The sequence below is a fragment of the Kogia breviceps genome, chromosome 13 (genome assembly GCF_026419965.1).
Source record: "Kogia breviceps isolate mKogBre1 chromosome 13, mKogBre1 haplotype 1, whole genome shotgun sequence".
Classification (NCBI taxonomy): domain Eukaryota; kingdom Metazoa; phylum Chordata; class Mammalia; order Artiodactyla; family Physeteridae; genus Kogia; species Kogia breviceps.
The window spans coordinates 76,627,389-76,646,644 of NC_081322.1; the positions used below are offsets into that span (position 1 = coordinate 76,627,389).

Here is a 19,256-nt window from a genome sequence, read left to right on the forward strand (position 1 = left end):
TAACCTGGATGCATTCCTAAAATTTCTTTGTGGTTTGGCTTCAGTAAATTACTACTTTACATACAGCTTTTAAAATATATTTAGCCTTAAGTTTAAAGAGGGAGAACCACTTGTGTAAACATCGTTGAATACCGTTCTTTTAATGAATGGGCTAATGTTAGTTGCAGTCTTTCTTCACTTCCTCTGGAAAACCCGTTTCTCTGGGGGAGGATTTAATTTATATTCACCTTGAAAAGAGAAAGGAATTCACCTGTGTATTTTAACTTAGCCACAGAATTCTCACTATTGCCACTGAAAACTGCTTGGCCCAAATCTCTGAGTATGATGTTTTTTAATTTGACTCTCTGTCATAAAATAGCAAATGACAGTGCATGTGTCGCTAAAATAGTAAATCGGTATGTTGAGGGGATTCGAATAACCCTTATTTTATGTGTGCTTTAATAGAGAAAATCCTCCCTTTCTCTTTTTTTTTTTTTTAAGCAATTTCGGGGCTTCCCTGGTGGCGCAGTGGTTGGGAGTCCGCCTGCCGATGCAGGGGACGCGGGTTCGTGCCCCGGTCCGGGAAGATCCCACGTGCCGCGCAGCGGCTGGGCCCATGAGCCATGGCCGCTGAGCCTGCGCGTCCGGAGCCTGTGCTCCGCAACGGGAGAGGCCACGACAGTGAGAGGCCCGCGTACCGCAAAGAAATAGAAAAAAGAAAAGCAATTTTGCAGTTAGTGTTGCAGTGAAGTGAGGCAAGAACCAGAACCAGTAATGAAGGGTGGGGTTCAGGAGCCTGGGTTCATCAGTCAGCAACGGGGGGGAACTTCTGAAGGATGGAAACAAAGAAGCCACGTGATCACATTTGTCATACACATGGCAGGATGAAGGTAGGGTAGGAGGCAGCCCAGTGGGGAGGTCATGATGTAACCCATGTCAGAAAGTAATGAAGCCATGGGCCAAGGCAGTAAAAGTGGTTCCTGTCCAACTCTAACTTTTTACGCTGTATTTATTGTGCCGCCGTTAGGCTCGTTTAGTGGTTCTTTTGTAAAGATTTAGCCCTTTGAGAGCTGGAAGGGATCGTGGAGGTTCTTAAGCAGTCCTTTCATTTTACAATTGGTAAAGCCTAAGTTCTAAAGAAAGGAAGTGATTCCTCCAAGTCAGGCAACTCATTACGAGCAGAGCTTGGGCTTAGACCCAAGCCTCCTGATTCCAAAGCCAAAACTTTTTTTGTGATGCTTCCCACATGTCCTACCTGCTCGCTGCTAGGCACTTGCCCAAGCCCATGTCCCACCTAAGGATCTGTCACCTGGAGGTTGATGACACAGTGGGATATTGACTGACTGACGATTTTTTTCTAGTCAGCTCATGCCCTGACTCTTCCAAATGACTTATTTCTTTTTAAAAAATATTTATTTATTTATTTTTGGCTGTGTTGGGTCTTCGTTTCTGTGCGAGGGCTCTCTCTAGTTGCGGCGAGCGGGGGCCACTCTTCATCGCGGTGCCCGGGCCTCTCACTATCGCGGCCTCTCTTGTTGCGGAGCACAGGCTCCAGACGCACAGGCTCAGTAGTTGTGGCTCACGGGCCCAGTTGCTCCGCGGCAAGTGGGATCTTCCCAGACCAGGGCTTGAACCCGTGTCCCCTGCATCGGCAGGCGGACTCTCAACCACTGCGCCACCAGGGAAGCCCTAAATGACTTATTTCTAACCTTCCTCACTCTTACCTAATGCTCATTCTTGCCCATCACATTCAGAAGATGATCTTGTCTCTTACTTCCCAGAGAAAAATAGAAATCATCTGAGAACACACTGGACTACTGCCTGCCAACAAATCTACGAACTGCCAACTGCCTGCCCTTTGTTTTAACAGCAAAAGGATCCTGACCTTATTTAACGCTGGGTCCTGGATCCTGGGTCCCAGTTCCTCCTGTCTTTTCAGGGATATTTTTGATTATTTTCCCTGTTCTAGTATTTTCAACCATTTCTTCTCTAAAAGATGTATCCTGTCATCATTTATATATCAGCTGGACTTTTTCATTTAAAACCCTGCTTAGGGCCTTCCCTGGTGGTGCAGTGGTTAAGAATCTGCCTGCCAATGCAGGGGACATGGGTTTGAGCCCTGGTCTGGGAAAATGCCACATGCCGTGGAGCAGCTAAGCCCACATACCAAAACTACTGAGCCTGCACTCTAGAGCCCGCGAGCTACAACTACTGAAGCCCTCGTGCCACAACTACTGATGCCCGCGCACCTAGAGCCCATGCTCCACAACAAGAGAAGCCACCACAATGAGAAGCCCGTGCTTTGCAACAAAGAGAAGCCTTGGCTCACCGCAACTAGAGAAAGCCTGCGTGCAGCAATGAACACCCAGCACAGCCAAAAATAAATAAATAAATAAATTTATTAAAAAAAAAAAAAAACCTGCTTAGCATACCTATCCAGTGAGGACATTTCACTCAGTTATTCATTTCATAACTATTCGTGAGCAACCGCCATGTGCTAGGTGTTGGGTATGCTGTCATGTACCAAAGAAATGGGGTCTCGTATAGTCTAATGGGGGAAATAGATGCTAAACAAATATCTGTACTTGCTGATCATTTCGATTGGAAAATGCAATTCTAACCAATTTTATGGTAGTAGGCAATATATTTCAGTTTTTTCATAGGTGCTATATTTCAGTTTCATAGTAAAATTTGTGGTAGTGTGTTCTCTGTAGCATTACCTGTGCATTACCAGAGGACTGGCCTTTGCTCTGGGTTTAATTTTAATATCACATGACCAAACATCCGTACTGTTACAGGCTATTGTACACACCCAAATAGCTGAGCTAACAATGCAAATAAACTGAATCTGAAGAAATATTAATCTGCTCATGGAGTTAGAAACTAAAAACCACATATATTTATTCTAAATAAAATTTATTCTCAAGTAAATAAAACACACAATATAATCTAAACTTGCAAGATAGATTGAAAAAAATCCTAATGGTTTTCCGTGAAGAAACCAAAAAAATTATACAGAAAGAATCATCTGTTCAGTTTAAACTCTCCAAAATATTTTTTAATGACATTCATATTAAGTTTGAGCCTTTTAAAATTAGCAAAATAACTGTGTAAGCACACACTAGATATGCTAATGACAAGTTTAATAAAAAGAAAAAGTTTTCTCAAGTACAGATGTAAAATGAGAAGGTTTCTTTGCTATGTCAGTTATCACCCTCCTAGGTTCCTCCTGGGCTACATAATTCAATTTTAGCATTTCCCCTCTTTTTAGAAGTAAAAGCAGTCCACATTAGCAAAACCAAAGATTTCCAGGAAGTACTAGTTGCTGTAATGGTGGGGAACGTGTAGATGAATAAATCACTGTTTGGTAGGAACTGTAAAATGTTTTATTGGAAGTCTGCTCTCCATATTCAGGTTTCCCTGAACTTGAAAGCCTATTGAAATATCCTCAATGTTAAATTAATAGTAAATAAAAACTCTGTGATATATTTGGTAGTTTGTTTTTTAAAAAACTGATAGGTTAAAGCCTGTTTTTCTCGACTGATGTGGAAACGTTGAGAAAAGAAAAAAGGTCTCCAGTGAAAGGAAATTACCTTTCTAAATATAACATTCTAAAGTGATGTAACAGGTTTTTCCATATGTTGCTTGAATAAAACTAGTGTTTTTACAGAAGCATTTTTACAGTACTCACCATTAAATAAACCTCAACAACAAATTTAAATTTCTAAAGCTATCTCCCAAAATATTAGTTTATTAAATAACTAGTATAAGAAAGACTTGTGATATCTTTGGTTTCCCTTTACTAAAATCTGTTTTACTTTTGAGTCAGTCCAACTTTAAAAACCACAGCCATCTGAATTCTGTTCATTTTAGGGAATTTTGCTATGTAAACTAACATTGTTCATTTTCGTTGCTTGCTAACACATTCTGAATCACTTAAAGTTATTGATCTAGGTTGAAAGAAGCTGTTGGACTCTAATCCATATTCCTCTAATCTATAAAAGCCATTGCTGGGCTTCCCTGGTGGCGCAGTGGTTAAGAATCCGCCTGCCAATGCAGGGGACATGGGTTTGAGCCGAGAAGATCCCACATGCCGTGGAGCAGCTAAGCCCGTGCACCGCAACTACTGAGCCTGCGCTCTAGAGCCTATGAGCCACAACTACTGAAGCCCGTACACAGCAACAAAGACCCAACGTAGCCAAAAATTAATTAATTAATTAATTAATTAAAAAATGTTGCTTATAAAATGTTTCTGCTTAGAAATGCTCATCCATTTCTACAGTTTCCTCCATTTTATTAAGTACAGAATCTGCCAAAACTTTATTAACTTTCATAATCACCTTCCTTCTTATTTCTGTCTGGACTTAAGGATCTTTGGAAAGTCTTGTCTTACTCATTATATTCCTCCACTGGTGTACTAACTACTAAGCCCCCAATTTTAATATTAGAGTTCTATTCTTTTTATGCTTTCAAGATCACACTGGTTAGCATGCTGCCTCTGGGTGTTGTTACTAGCTAACTCTGTGACAGTCCATTCCACTGACTGGAGGTTCCATGGGGGTAAGAACTAGGTCTGTCCTAGTCACTGCTGTGTCCTCAGTACCCATGCCTGGTGCATTATTGATGCCCAGATGTTGGATGCATTCAGGTCATTTTAAGAGTAACACAGGTCTCTTGGGTGATAGGAAAGTGTTGAGAACTGTATTATAGCATTTGCAATACAGCTACCATCCAGGCTATTGACTGGTATACATCCCGTGAAAGCCTGCTATCTTGGGAAGAGGCTCGGTATTTTTCTTTGTAATCCGAGTGCCTTTAACAGCACTTGAATGAAGGTCATTCATTCAAGAAACATTCACTACTTCACATTCTTGCCCATTTTCCCCTCCAACATTGAAAAATAAAAGGAAAATGGTGTTGGAATCCCCAGTTCTGTTTGGCCAGCTTTTTTTTATAAGGAGGCCCACTTTGCTCTAAGAATGAAAAAGAGAGGGACATACAGGGGGATATGAGGAAGGGTCATCGACTCTAACTCCTAATCTCTGATTCAGTATTAGAATTAAGGATCCTTTGTCAAGTCATTATGCCAGCTGTTAGTCTTTTAAAAAATATAAACAGGAAACGACAAAATCTAAGCTATGGGTCATCAAAATCTGGTGTGCAGAGTCTGTGTTGTCTATCTGCTTTTGGTTTCCTTTCTAAAAGATTCACAACCAACTTTCCATTCAATATAGCCCAGATTTGGGAAGCATGCAGTATCAGCCTAACGTTTCTTAATAATATATAAAGAACTTTAATTAGTTCTACATATACACAGTTGGTGTGTGATCCTGCGGAACCCAAGAAATGATACAAACTAAAGACTGAACTTGTCATTTCATCCTTCTTCTTTCTGTGCAGAATGCAGTACCTGACAAGTCATGCAAACCTGATGTGTTACATCAGAATTGAGCGGGTAGAACCGTCACTTGAACAGTTTTTTTTCTAATGTATCTATTAAAATGCCACAGAAAACAATTCAACTTATTAAGAATTGCTTTATGTATTTTTCCCAAGAACACACCCATTTTGTAATATGAGACATATTCCTCAGAGACCTTGCTTTACCCACTTTATAACCTCCATGCCTGGCACAGTGCCTGACACACATCAGGCATTTACTATATAATTTAATCAAATTGTGGGTAAAACGAGTACATTTACTGGTTAGGAAACCAATAACTATTAGTTACTGAAAGATGTGTACCTCTTCTCAGTAGTCTCCACTTCCAAATTCTAGGGTTTGGGTTTTTTTTAAGTGGTTGAGACCCACTGGATCTCTTTAGAAACATGCCAATTAGAGAGATCAAACAAAGGCCGATTAGAGATATCAAATTAGTAATAGAAATTGAATTGAGTTTGTAAGGAAAGCTGTAAAGTGTCCATCTTTGGAGGTCTCTATGGGAATAGAAATGTATGTCTGTGCATAATAGATCCTAAATATTTGTTGAATGAAAAAATAAAAATTGAGTCTGAGGCATATAAATAATTGCCTGCTTGAATGAAAAATTTTTGTGATTGTTTAACACTCTTATTCTAAAATACTCGATCATTTAAATTTTCCCCCTCCACTCCCACTTTGGTCAACCAGTTTCTATTGTGAATTCTGTAGCTGATGGGGTTTTTTTGCTTATGTCTGAACAATTATAAGTACATATGGCATCCCAGAATCAAAACTTGGTTCTCTGAAACGACTAGTAAGCTTTTGACAAGAAAAAGCTAAGAACTACAGTTCTTACTTTTGCAACTTTTCTGTATATTTCCAAATACATTTTTTCCAAGTTAATAGCCTTTCTAGAAAAAGCAGTATATATTTTTAAAAGGTATATTCTCCAATAATAAAAATTAAGTTCCTAGAAACATATTTGATGAAAGATCTTTATGTAGACACTGGAATAACTTTAACTTTATTGAAAAATACTTCTAAAAGATCTAAATAATTGGAGGGGGATAAGATATTCATACATGATCTCATTAGTGTAAAGATGTCAGTTCTCCCAAATATAGATCCAGTACAATCCCAGTCAAAATTCAACATGTTTTTGGTGGAACTTAGGTTGATTCTCAAACTTATACAGAACAAAGATCCAGAAATAGCCAAAAGAATCCTTAAGAAGAAACAGGTAGAAGGATTTAGAGATATTTATATTGTTATAAAGCCAAAATGATTTAGACACTGTAATTTTGGCAATAGGGATAAGTGATTAGACCAGTAAAACAGTATTTCTGAAACAGGCCCACATTTATAATAGAAACCTGTTATGTGATGCAGCTGAAATGCAAATCAGTGGAAAGAATAAATAAATGATACTGGGGTAATAGCTTATCCTTATGGAAAAAATGAAAATGGCACCTGCCTTGCAGCATACATAGTAATTAATTTCAAATGGATCAAGGACTTAAACACAAAATACACAATTGTAAAACTTTTAAAAGAAACATAGAAGAATATCTTTATGTCCTTGGGGTAGGGAAAGAATTTATTAAACAAGACAGAAAAATCATTACACCATAAAGAGACATATATAACTGCATCACATTTAAAGACTTCTCTTTGTCAAGAGACTGAAGATAAACCATAACCCATAACAGACAGACAGATTTACATTTTGGGGAACATATAAATAACTCCAACAAATTCATAAGAAAAAAATAATTCAATAGAAAAATGGGCAAAGTGTATGAGCTTTCACAGGGAAGGAAACGTGAATAGCCAACACACAAATGAAGTTATGCTCAACCTCGTTAGTAATTAGGTAAATGCAAATTTAAACCACAGTAATACCATTTCTCACCCACCAGAATAGCTATAATTAAAAGTTTATGGTATTAGGTGTTGGCCATAATATGGAGTGAAAAGAACTCTCATATATAGGCATACATCAGAGATATTGCAGGTTCAGTTTCAGACTACTGCAATAATGTTAATGTCACAATAAATCGAGTCACGCAAATTGTTTGGTTTCCCAGTGCATATAAAAGTTATGTTTATACGATATACTGTAGTCTATTGAGTGCTTAATAGCATTATGCCTAAAAAAAACTATATACCTTAATTTTAAAATATTTTATTGCTAAAAAATGCTGGGCTTCTCTGGTGGCGCAGTGTTTGGGAGTCCGCCTGCCAATGCAGGGGACACGGGTTCGTGCCCCGGTCGGGGAAGATCCCACGTGCCGCGGAGCAGCTGGGCCCGTGAGCCATGGCCGCTGAGCCTGCGCGTCCGGAGCCTGTGCTCCGCAGCGGGAGAGGCCACAGCAGTGAGAGGCCCGCGTACAGCTAAAAAAAAAAAAAAAATGCTAACCATCATCTGACAACACAGGGTTACCACAAACTTTCAATTTGTAAAAATAAATAACTATGCAGTATGTTCAAGGTGCAATAAAGTAAAGCACAATAAAATGAGGTATGTGTGTACTCTGGGTGCAGGGTAAATTGGTACAATTACTCTTGAAAAAAAATTGGCATTACCCAGTAAAGTTCAACATGTGTATGATGAACAACCCAGCAGTTCCAGTTCAGGCAAATACAATGTAGAAGTATGAATACAGGAGTCATGCACAACATTGCTTGTATAGGAAAGAAAAATGGAAACAATCTAAAGGTCTAACAGTAGAGCGTATAAATATACCACAAAGTATCCAGTGAAATTCAAAGAAATTCTATCTGCACAAATAATTACACGGCAAAATGACATGGAGGAATCTCACTAACGTAATATTTATTTATTTATTTGGTTGCAACAGGTCTTAGTTGCAGCAGGCAGGCTCCTAAGTTGTGGCATGCAAACTCTTAGTTGCGGCATGCATGTGGGATCTAGTTCCCTGACCAGGGATGGAACCCGGGTGCCCTGCATCGGGAGCGCAGTCTTAACCACTGCGTCACCAAGGAAGTCCCTCACAAACGTTATACTGAGTAGAAGAAAGTAAGTCACCTTGGAGCATGTATCGATCTGTTTTATAGTTCAAAACCACACAGAATTGATCAGAATGAGATTCCTCCATGTGGGCTCATTTTCATGCCCCACACGTTTGCAGGATGGCCACAGCAACTCTGGCCTCTAAATCCTGTCTTGTTCGTGTCTCATGGAAGCAGGAAAAGTTCTGCTTCCGTAGTCATTTTAATAAAATACCCCAATTAGGTCTCATTGATCCTGATTGGTGTGGCTTGGGTCACGCGCCTATCCATGCACCAATCAGGGAGATGAATTGTTTAGCCTAATTGATTTCATTCAGAGCACCTGGGCTGATAGGAGGACAAAGGAGAGGGAAACGCGGGTATGGTTGTCAGAAGGAGGGTAGATGGATATTGGGCTTCCAGAATTATAGAGGATATTATTCCACCTCCTTTCAGCAGCCAGATTAATAAGGTGTGTATTTCACTAGCTACTGCTGCTTGCTTATGGTCTATGAAGGAAATGAGGCAGTTCAAAGAAGGGCAAGCGGAAGAGAGAAAGTGGTTTTTATGTCGAAGTGGACCTAGAGTCCCGAGTTACCTGGCACTCTCAAATCAGAATGGATAGATGTGGAGCGGCCCCCCTGGATGGCAGGTGTGGGGCAGGCGCTGGACGCCGGTCTGAATACAGAGATTCCTTTTGGATTTACATGATCAAACCCTGTATCCCCTCAAAAATACTCACTTTGTTTTTGTCTACTTGACCATCTGTGTTACTTATTTAAGGAATACTTTCTAGATACTTAGGGCATGAACATTGGGAAAGTTGCCCTTTTTTGGTCTTATTGCTGTTGAGTACATTATAGTCTACGCTGGTCTAAAATTCTGTGATTTCTGGTAGCTCTTTATGTGAGTTTTCACCCTCACTTTGTTTCTTCTATGAAGTTTTATGTGTTTTACTCAAGAAATAAAGATAACAGATTTCATGCTTATGGGCAGGCCCTTGGGGCTCCTGTATTTCAAATAGTTGACATTTTTAGGCACAGTGTCTATGCCTTGGGTGTTTGCACAGTCATTATCATAAGTAGAAGTGTTTTTATCGAACATGACTTTAAATTGTTCCTTGTTTAAACCCTGCCAAACTCAGCCCATTAAACCTGTTTTTACCTAGTCACTCAGTATCATCATCCTCCAAAGCTAACAGGCCTTTAATTTAGTCCTGATATAAAGAGTAAATGTGATCCCTTTTGTGACATTGATTCCATAGTTATTGTCAGAAACACTTGGCTTTTAGTTTCTCTCCTCACTCTGTTGTCTAAAATGAGAGGTAAGCTTATTTTAGACACTGTAGCTAAAAAGACATGGTGACATATTGGACTTGCGTCTCCTTTTTCTAAAACCAACCCTGACATTTTATTTATTTTTATTCTCAAACTCACATTAGTTGTGGTTTGCCTATAGAACTTATTTTAAACACCACCTTGCATGTACTCCTGACTATAAGTTTCACATTGTTCTTTGGCCAAAAGCAATAAAATGTGACCTGTTTTATCACGGTTCAGTGAAGTGTAATTAACATTTTCTTTCCAGAAATATAACATTGATGGCTATTTATAACATTTCCCCAACCTTCAAAAGTGTAGTGAAGTGTTTGGGGGTATTTTTATATCAAATTCTATTTGCGTTTAATGCTGTGAGTATAATCTGTTAGTGCATTTTGCACTTAAGGCCGGATAATCAAATATTCTTAATGTGTTTTTTTCTAAAAAGTCTATCGTGAATTTATAGAACAGCCTCTAAGATCCTCAAGTATTCACCTATAAATAAGCCTCTCTGATTATAAAAGCCTCTTACTGTTCTCATATTCCTATAATGGTACTTCACCTTCTACAGACCAAAAATATAAATTCATTAGTTTACCTCATATTGAGTTTCCTGACTAGATGATGCTTTTTTTTTTTTTCCTTTTCTAAAAAAGTACACTCATACTTCTCAACATTTCTCATGAGGAAACCATTGTCCTAAAGATTTCCTTAAACATTTTCTATATAGGTTCTTTAAGCATAATTTTTCTGAAATGACCTGTTTTCAGACTGTCCTTTTTTTCATTTGTTTGTGACTGGCCTTTGCTACCACTGGACAAAAAGCATTGCTTTTTACGTATTTCAAATAATCTGATACCACCCTTACTATTTCCAACAGGGTTATTTTTAGATATTCCTCTTGAGTTTTAGGTATTCAGCGTTGCACCTGCTGATGGTAGTATTTGGTCTGTTCATTTCCTTTCACTAATACTTTGTGAACATCTTTTTATTTTATTCCTGACTTTTTAGCAAAAATGTTGTCTGTTGGTTTTAGATTTTTAAAAATCATAGTAGGTGATCTTTCTATTTCTAGATTACTGAGAGGTTATCAGGTATAAGTGCAGAGTTTATCACATGCTATTCTGTCATCTTTGAAAATATGAATATGTGTTGATCTGACCTATTGATACAGCATAAGAGATTTATTTATATAATATTTATAGAATAAGCCCAGTTTATATTGTTGTGTCATTATTTTAATTTACTAGAAATCAAGAGTTCTGAGCACTTTATTTGATGTTCTTCCATCTTGTTTATCTAAGTCAAATAAGCCTCTTACTTTTTTCCTTCTCTGTGTCTTATCAGATTAGGTTATCTGATAAGCTTCACCAAACGAACTGAAGAGTCTCATTTGTTTTATATTCTGAAAGCTTTTTACACAGTTTGGGAATTGTCTAATCCTTGAAGTGAACCATATTTCTTAGCCTTTCAGCTTATATATTTCTGGTTCAGTTTTAATAATTAAATACCACCTTAGAAAACTGTTTCCATTGAGATGTTCAAATTTATTCACAAAGATATTTTTATATGGCATTCTTAAGTTTATCATCTCTTCCATATCTGTGATGTGTTCTTCTAGTAATTCGAGTTGCATCTTGGATTTTAAGACTGGATTTGCCTGAAATCTGTCTATGAGACACTGCATTCTATAATGAACCAGTGACTGTTTTTTAAATATCTAAATCAAAAATTCCTGCTTTTATTTTTTTCTGTCTTTCCTATATTACCTTTATTGCTGTTTTTGAACTTAAATTTAAATATGCAGTTTATTGCTTTGTTCTCTCCAGTTAAAAAAAAAAAACCAAAGTTACTAGTGTCACAAGTAAAACTGCATTTCTTACTACCCACCCAAAATGAAATTAACTTGCTTTTACCATCTATCCCCACTCATTTCCCCGTTTTTCATAACATGATCCAGGATTTCAGACTTCGATGAGCTTAACTATTATAGTAATGTTTTTATTAAACATTTTTTTCCAAAAATTTGGAAGTTTGCACTCTATTTGGACTGGTTTTAGAATAATTAGCATATTTTATTCCCTATTTACTGCTTTTAACGCTTACCAGCTGAGCTACTACGTGACTACTTTTTCACTCTTTTTATTTGGATTCATCCCTCAGTCAACTGGAAATATTTTCAAGTAACTTTTGTTCATGAAGATACCTATCTGATACATTTCTAGGCACATTTGTTTTTTCTATATGTCTGTGGTTCTTTCTTTTCAAAAATAGTGACCAGAAAAAAAGCAACCCCAGATTATACCACATCTAAGCATCACCCCCATTAACTTCTACCTTCCCACCCCCAAGTACTTTTCAAAGATGGAAACTGAGAGGAATTATTGGCTACAGCCATAGAGAGGAGCTCAGGGATAGAGTGGCCATGGCCTTAGAAGGCGGTTCACATCCTGTGGAAGACTTGCGTTTCAGAGATAAGGATACGAGGGTTGAGACTGAGTGAAATCATCCATTCTCCTTATGCTCCTTGGAGTTTCATCTCTCTTCCTGGTAGAGGAAATTCTTCTTGGCTCCTGGCAAGTCATTGAACTTAATTTTTTAGCGCTATGGAAAGTTCAAGTCTTTTTTGGATTTTCTGAGTATTTCAAGGGAAAGGGAAAATCAAGATTGGACAGTAACTTTCTAACACCACACCCTGTAAGTTGTTTTTTAAATTAAATTGTTATGATTGCTGCTACAGGCCCATTATAGACCAGTAGCATAGGTGACTTTTTCCTAGGAAAATTATGGTCTCTTTGCATCCAGTCTTCCTTTTGCCCCTTAAAATTGGCCCAGATTTCTCATCCATGTTCCACTGCAATCATTCTGGAAAAGTAAAAAGCAATTTATATTTTGTGTTTCTGCTACAGGTAGAGACGGATGTTAGCAGTTGGCGGGTGAAGACACTGGAAAGGCTTCAACCGAAAAGTGAGCTGTTTTCATTTTTTTACCACTTGAGTATACATGCTAAAAGATTAATAAATTAGTAATTTAGGTTTGCTAGGTATTTTTGTGTAAGTACCCTCTATGAGCAAAATTTTTATGTTTTTTAACTAGTTTGTAAGACAGAATAACAAATATTATACCCAAAGGGTGAGGGTGAAATACAAAAGAAAATTCATATTTCAAAATACATACATGAGGAATAAAAATGGAGTCAGGAAGAGTAAACCATAGTGTGACTCAAATTGGAATCGTTTCTTCCTGTTGGCCCTCTACTGTTAATGAGTCAGTCTCTTGGGTAATATTTTAAATGTTTTGCACTGGCGAGAAAAGTTCTTCCTGTTCTTTTTAAGTTCCTCTTTTTTCTTTAAGATTTAAAATCTCAATGCAATTTTGTAGTAGTAGTACTTGAAAAACCACAATGAACAATAAGAGGGAAAGGAAGGAGGGAGATATACCCTTTTTTTAAGGTCTAGGCAATTATTTTATTCTGTTTCTCCTTTCCTAAGTCCTTTAATTGATCATACTCTGAGCACATCATAAGCTATTTGGCAAGACTTGAAATGTTAACCTGACATTATTTACTCAATTCCATATCAAATGCTTACTAGAATGGAAGGAATATGTGAAGAAACTCAGTCCTGGTAAGCACAGCATTATGCTTTTACTCATTTATACTTTCAATTCTACACCAGGTCTTTTTTTTTTTTAACCAAACAGTGAAATAAAAAGAACATTAGGGCTTCCCTGGTGGCGCAGTGGTTGAGAGTCCGCCTGCCGATGCAGGGGACACGGGTTCGTGCCCCGGTCCGGGAAGATCCCACATGCCGCCGAGCGGCTGGGCCCGTGAGCCATGGCCGCTGGGCCTGCGCGTCCGGAGCCTGTGCTCCGCAACGGGAGAGGCCACAACAGTCAGAGGCTCGCGTACCGCAAAAAAATAAAATAAAATAAATAAATAAATAAAAAGAACATTAAAGCATAAGTGCAACAAGGGGTTAGAGTCTGCCTTTAACTAGCAAAATAATCATGCTTTATTGGAATTATGAATATTTGATACACTGCCTTATTCTTGTTGAGGTACTCAAAGTTATTACAAAGACAAATGGTATTTTAATGGAGTAAAGATGTCTTTGCTTGTGTTGGAGTTCAGAGTTCATCGGTATTTTGTTAACTGGTAAAATAGTGGTTTTCTTACCGCAGATCTTCATTACTGGCAAGAAAGTCCTAGAAGTTCTTTTGTCTAATGTATGACTAGAATGCTGAGTAGCTTAAAAATCAAGAGTCTGAGGTCCAGAGCTGACTTACCCATTACACACAGTGCCTGCGGCCATGATACTTTTAGTGGCCCATGAAAATGTTTTAATTTTAATTCTTTCCCCCAAAGTAAATAGAAAAATCGTGAATATATAATAATGAACCCAGCCTGGATTATATTTTTCTTTATACCAATGTAGTCATAAAATATAATTTTTAATATTCTTTTTTATGGAGGAAGGGGCCAAAGTGCCTCAGAGCCCAAGAAAATCATCATGTGCCCCTACCTGGATCGCAGTCAGGCCCACTCTATATATGTGACAGATTCAGTCATTTGAAGGCTTTTTTGTTTTTCTTTTTTTGAAGTAGAGTAATCATTTCTTTTTCAGAAATGATTACCTTCTCTGGAAGTGAGTTCATAGACTTGTCTGCTCATCAGAGAGATACATGGTTCATCTCCCAAGAAAGAAATGACATCTTGTTAGGTTAGATAGCTGTGGTTATTCGTGATGTTTTCTTAGAATAAAATAAATATTTTCTCCCCTGAGAGACCCACTGATATTCTGTTTGCTTTGTAATATGATACGCAAAATAAGGGAAGGGGAAGCAGGACTAGCTCAGGATTCTTTGGTCCCATTTTGGACAAGCATTTTTGCCTGAGAAGCATGTGTTCCATGAGGACAGTGGCGACCCCGTCTCCTCGCTGCTGTGGGCATGTAGACTTTAGTTAGCTCTTAGATCTTCCGTGGTTGCTGATCTGTGTTACTGAGTACATGACATTTTTAATTACCATGACCGATCTGGTTTTGTTTGTTTCTGAAGCCATGATCTAGTGTTGGAGAAAATAGCTTTGTCAGTCTTCAACTGCAGTGACCAGATAAGAATATCTTCTAAAAGTCACTTGTTCATTTAAAGTAAGTGTGTTGAATGTCTGATGAACCTCTTTTTCAAAATTGGTACCCACTCAAACATAAAGTCCCTCAGAGCCAGGTCTTTGCATGTTTTGCTTGTTGCTCTATACCCTAGAAAAAGCCAGACATAAGGGAAGCTCAGATGTTTGCTGAAGGAATGAATGAGCTAATTTCCTTCTTTAGAAAAGTCATGTTTCCCCCTCCCGAGAACTAGGGCTCCAGGCCTCTGGTATGAGGTAACAACAGTGGAGATTGGATACTGGAAGGGCCACATCTCCAGTGCCCGGAGGGGTGGGTGACCCTGCAGTGGTCAGCCTCCATATCGAGACTCAGTTTACCCTTTCACAAAAATAGTTGGGTTAGAAGGAGCTTTTTTACTTTTCTAGAACTTTTCTTTTTCACCGTGCCGTGTGGCTTATTGGATCTTAATGCCCCGACCAGGCATCAAACCCATGCCCCCTGCAGTGGAAGCTCGGAGTCCTAACCACTGGACTACCAGGGAATTCCCTTCTAGAACTTCTTAAAACAACAACAGAAAAGGTATTCTGATGGCCTTCTCCACCTTGGTGCCCCCCTAGACTCCCCTCCCCCCATGCTGCTCTCAGGTTGGTCCAGGCCACCCCACACTCCCTCTTACTAGCCCTCCAAAAGGAAAAAGTACCCCTGTATTTCTAAAACAATTATTTATTTTAAATGTAAATACATATAATTAAATTGATAACCCCCACCAAAAAAAAATCATGTTATACTTCTGAAGTGTTCTGAAATTGTTTGGTGTAGATAAGTGAACTACAAAACTTCTAGTTCTCAGACTAGCAAATACCTGGGCATGTACACAAAAATGTATATGGTACATCAGTATAAAATAATAATCTACCAGTTTGTTACCCACAAACTATAGCTAAGAACTGTTCTCTCCAGGGTAGCAGGCCAATAGATGCCATTGGGTACCAGTTGATCAAATTAAGCTAGGAAAACAAGAGAATTCTAGAGAGAAACGCTGCTCTCTCCAGCTAATTTTTGAAAACTCAGAGGAATATAGGCCTATTTTTCACAGTTTTTGATCCCAAAGGAATTAGAATGCATTATTTTCTCTTGGTATGATGTGTGTTTGTGTTATTCAGCTTCAAGACTACATCTTTGATGAAAACTATTACATATAGGATGGATAAACAACAGGGTCCTGCTGTAGAGCACAGGGAACTATATTCAATATCCTGAGGTGAACCATAATGGAAAAGAATATGAAAAAGCCTGTATGTGTATATATATATATATATATATATATATATATGAATAACTGAATCGCTTTGCTGTACAGCAGAAATTAACACAGCATTGTAAATCAACTATACATTAATAAAATAATTTTTTTAAAGACTACATTTTTGAAATACCACCAAAAAGATATGTGTGTACCCATACTCATATAAACATATTTTTTTCCTGAATACACTTGCCCATACATTTTATTCTTGGTGCCTTTTTGTCCAGGGTTTCACCTGCCCCAGTTCTTTGCGGAAAGTGTATCAGGGGTGAAGTTTAGGAGCACACAGCCTAGAGCTGCCCAAGTATCTGGGAGATGCCACTTAAATGTTCCAAGGTACACACCAGGCCCTGGGGTGCTTGGGGCACCCTTTACAGTTCTTGCTAGCATTTTCTGAACCCTACCATGTGGTCATGCTCTTCTCTGGAGGGAATAAACATCACTCTAGCGTCTTCCATCCCTAGCTGAGGACTCTCACGGCCCATTTCATGAGCAATTGCAGGAGGCCCACATGCTCTGTGGTACCTCAAAAGTCTTGAAGCTGAAGGCTTTGTGGGGTTGCAGTACTGTGGCTTATTACCCTTAAGACTTACAATCAATGCAGTGAAGGATGCTCAGTGAGGAATCAGCACTGCACAGCCCTTTTCATATCCTGTAAGTGACCTTGCCACTGTGTTCTAGGAAGTGTTTTACTTAAGGCTGATAGATTTATTGGAAGGCAGCTAATAGAATTATAGGTGGATACAGCATAAATGATTGACATTGTGAATAAATAACTAATTATACTGCTCTAGACATTGCTAATAATATACCCATCTGGTGCAATTCTTGGCACTAAGCTAGAGGACAGGGACTTAATGCAGTGGGATCTTTAAAAAGTCATTGAGATGCTTTCCATCAGTTTTCTTCCATTGCAAAATCCCTTGATTATCTCTTAACATGGAGGTGTCCTGAAAATAATTTTTAAAGGATAATCGAAAATTAAAAGTGTTATAATAACTAAATATAGTGGTTACAAAAACATAGCACAAAATTACGCGTTCAGAAAGACGTACAGACTTGGCTTTCTGAGCATGGGCACCTCTCCTCTACTAAAAAATATCTCTTTTTAAAGAGTTCCAGAGATGGGTTGCATAACAGTGTGAATGTACTTAACACTACGGAACTGTACGCTTAAAAATGGTTAAGATGATAAATTTTATATGTATTTTACCACCATTAGAATTTAAAAATTTTTAAAAATATCTTCTGGAAGTTTGCATACCTTAAACTGGTACAGAGACTAGACACCCTTTGGTGGGGAGGAGGGGTGAAGGAGGAAGACTTCTTCATTGTAGATCTTTCATTATATCTGGGAAAGGTATGAGGGGAAGTCCCCAACCATTTTTGAGAGAAAAAGGACATAATTAAAAAAAAAAAAAAAAAGGTACTTGTTTTCTCGTGAAGGGATGACCTTTGGAGTAAGAAACTAGTTCCCGTTCCTGGCATTGAGCGTAAGAGGATTCTCAGGACGGTATGTTCTCAATTTTGTGGAATTATGGTAATAGGTGTCTGTCAAAAACAAGGACGGGGAGGGGGGCTTCATGGTCAAATAAGTTTGGGATTTAAGCAAGGTCAATGATTACTTTTTCTGCAGAGCCTTTACTATGCTGCCCTGAACTGTACGTCTTCAACAAGGAAGTGTTACAGGCAAGGTTCTCAGACTTATTGAAATGGAATTCCTTCTCCCTCCCCAAAGTCCCCTTCCCCACCTGCTAGTTTTGTGACCTATTACTGTGTTGTTCTGTGGAAGATGGCTTGGTAAATGCCGATCTACTATGGAAAGAGGAAATGACCAGCACAAACACAGAAATGGGTTATGGGAAGACATATAGACGAATTGAAGCCATAATTGTGACGTGTCTCGGTAGGAGGAGCCAGAGAGGACATTTGGAGGATAAAACTCTATACAGTGACTCCAAGAGCTCCATCTGGATATCCAGTAATGGAGCCAGCCCTGAGTTTGATGGTGAGGGGATTCCCTCCCGTTTTGCTCTCCCCTCAGACTGACCTGTGTGTTCCATGCATACAGCTTGTGAAGCATCTTGAAGCATTCGGCTAAGCCACTGGCAAAGAGATCAGGGACCAGCAAAGGGTGACATTCAGTGTTCTGAAACCCTACTGTGGGAGAAAGTTTCCTTAAACCTTTTGCTATTAAACTACCTCCAACTTAATAACATTTGACAGATTCTGAGGGACTCGTTATTGGAAGAGAGGTAGCATAAAATTATTTAGCATAGGTTGTTATTGATACATCATGAAAAGTGATCTGTTTCAGGATGATCATTTTATAAATGAATGTCTACTTGTGTAAAGCACTAAGTATTGTGAGGGATGCAAAGGCAAGAAGACAAGACTTCTGTCCTTGGAAAGGTTGTAAAGTACGTCAGAGAAGGTAAAACACATCTAACAAGTAACCTTGCCGTGAAGCAGTATGTGATTTAAAAAAAAAAGTGGTAACAGAAATTTAGAGTACCAAAGGACCTAGAAATATGATCCAAAGAGATGTACTTCCCATATAAATTATTCACTTGTGAATGTCCCATGTCTTGAAAATAATGCTTATTTTCTGTTGGGTACAAAGTTATCAATTAAATCAAAATCATTTAACTGTTATTCAAATCATCAGTATCCTTACTTAACTTTTGCTCTATTTGACCTTTTCTGTCATTTTCTGAGGGAGCTGTTTTGGAATTTAATTGTGTTGAGTGGATTGTTAATTTTTTCTTTTAGTTCTATCAGTTTTTCCTTTGTATGTTTCAAAACTGAAACACACAGAGGTTAATAAATTATTATTATTATTAATAAATTATTCACTTGTTATGTAGCTAGGTGCAAGATAATTGTTGTGTTTTGGAAACCAGATAGAATATCCAATCTCCATGAAGTATGGGCTCACAGAGGATTTTTGAAGGTCTCATGTTTTTAACATCTGCCACTGATGATGAACCTTGGATAGACCTGCCCGGGGCTTGCAAAGGGGCCATCTAATAGGCACGGAAAGGCTGTCACTTAAAATGTCAGAAGAACCAGATGAGTCCAGTGGTGCCAGATCTGCTTTTGGCAGCTGT

The 19,256-nt window shown here is 38.4% G+C and overlaps 1 protein-coding gene across 3 annotated transcripts in view; it reads left to right on the forward strand.

Annotated features, from left to right (window-relative positions):
* The window catches only part of PLEKHG1 (pleckstrin homology and RhoGEF domain containing G1), a 236,102-nt gene that overhangs the window by 46,990 nt on the left and 169,856 nt on the right, over positions 1 to 19,256 (forward strand). For 2 of the 3 annotated variants that reach the window (XM_067011011.1, XM_059083437.2), the window contains one exon: positions 12,642 to 12,699. The gene's annotated coding sequence lies outside the window, so the exon portion shown is untranslated. Of the gene's footprint in view, positions 1 to 12,337; positions 12,430 to 12,641; positions 12,700 to 19,256 lie in introns of those variants that run through there. The other variant, XM_067011014.1, reaches the window with a different exon arrangement.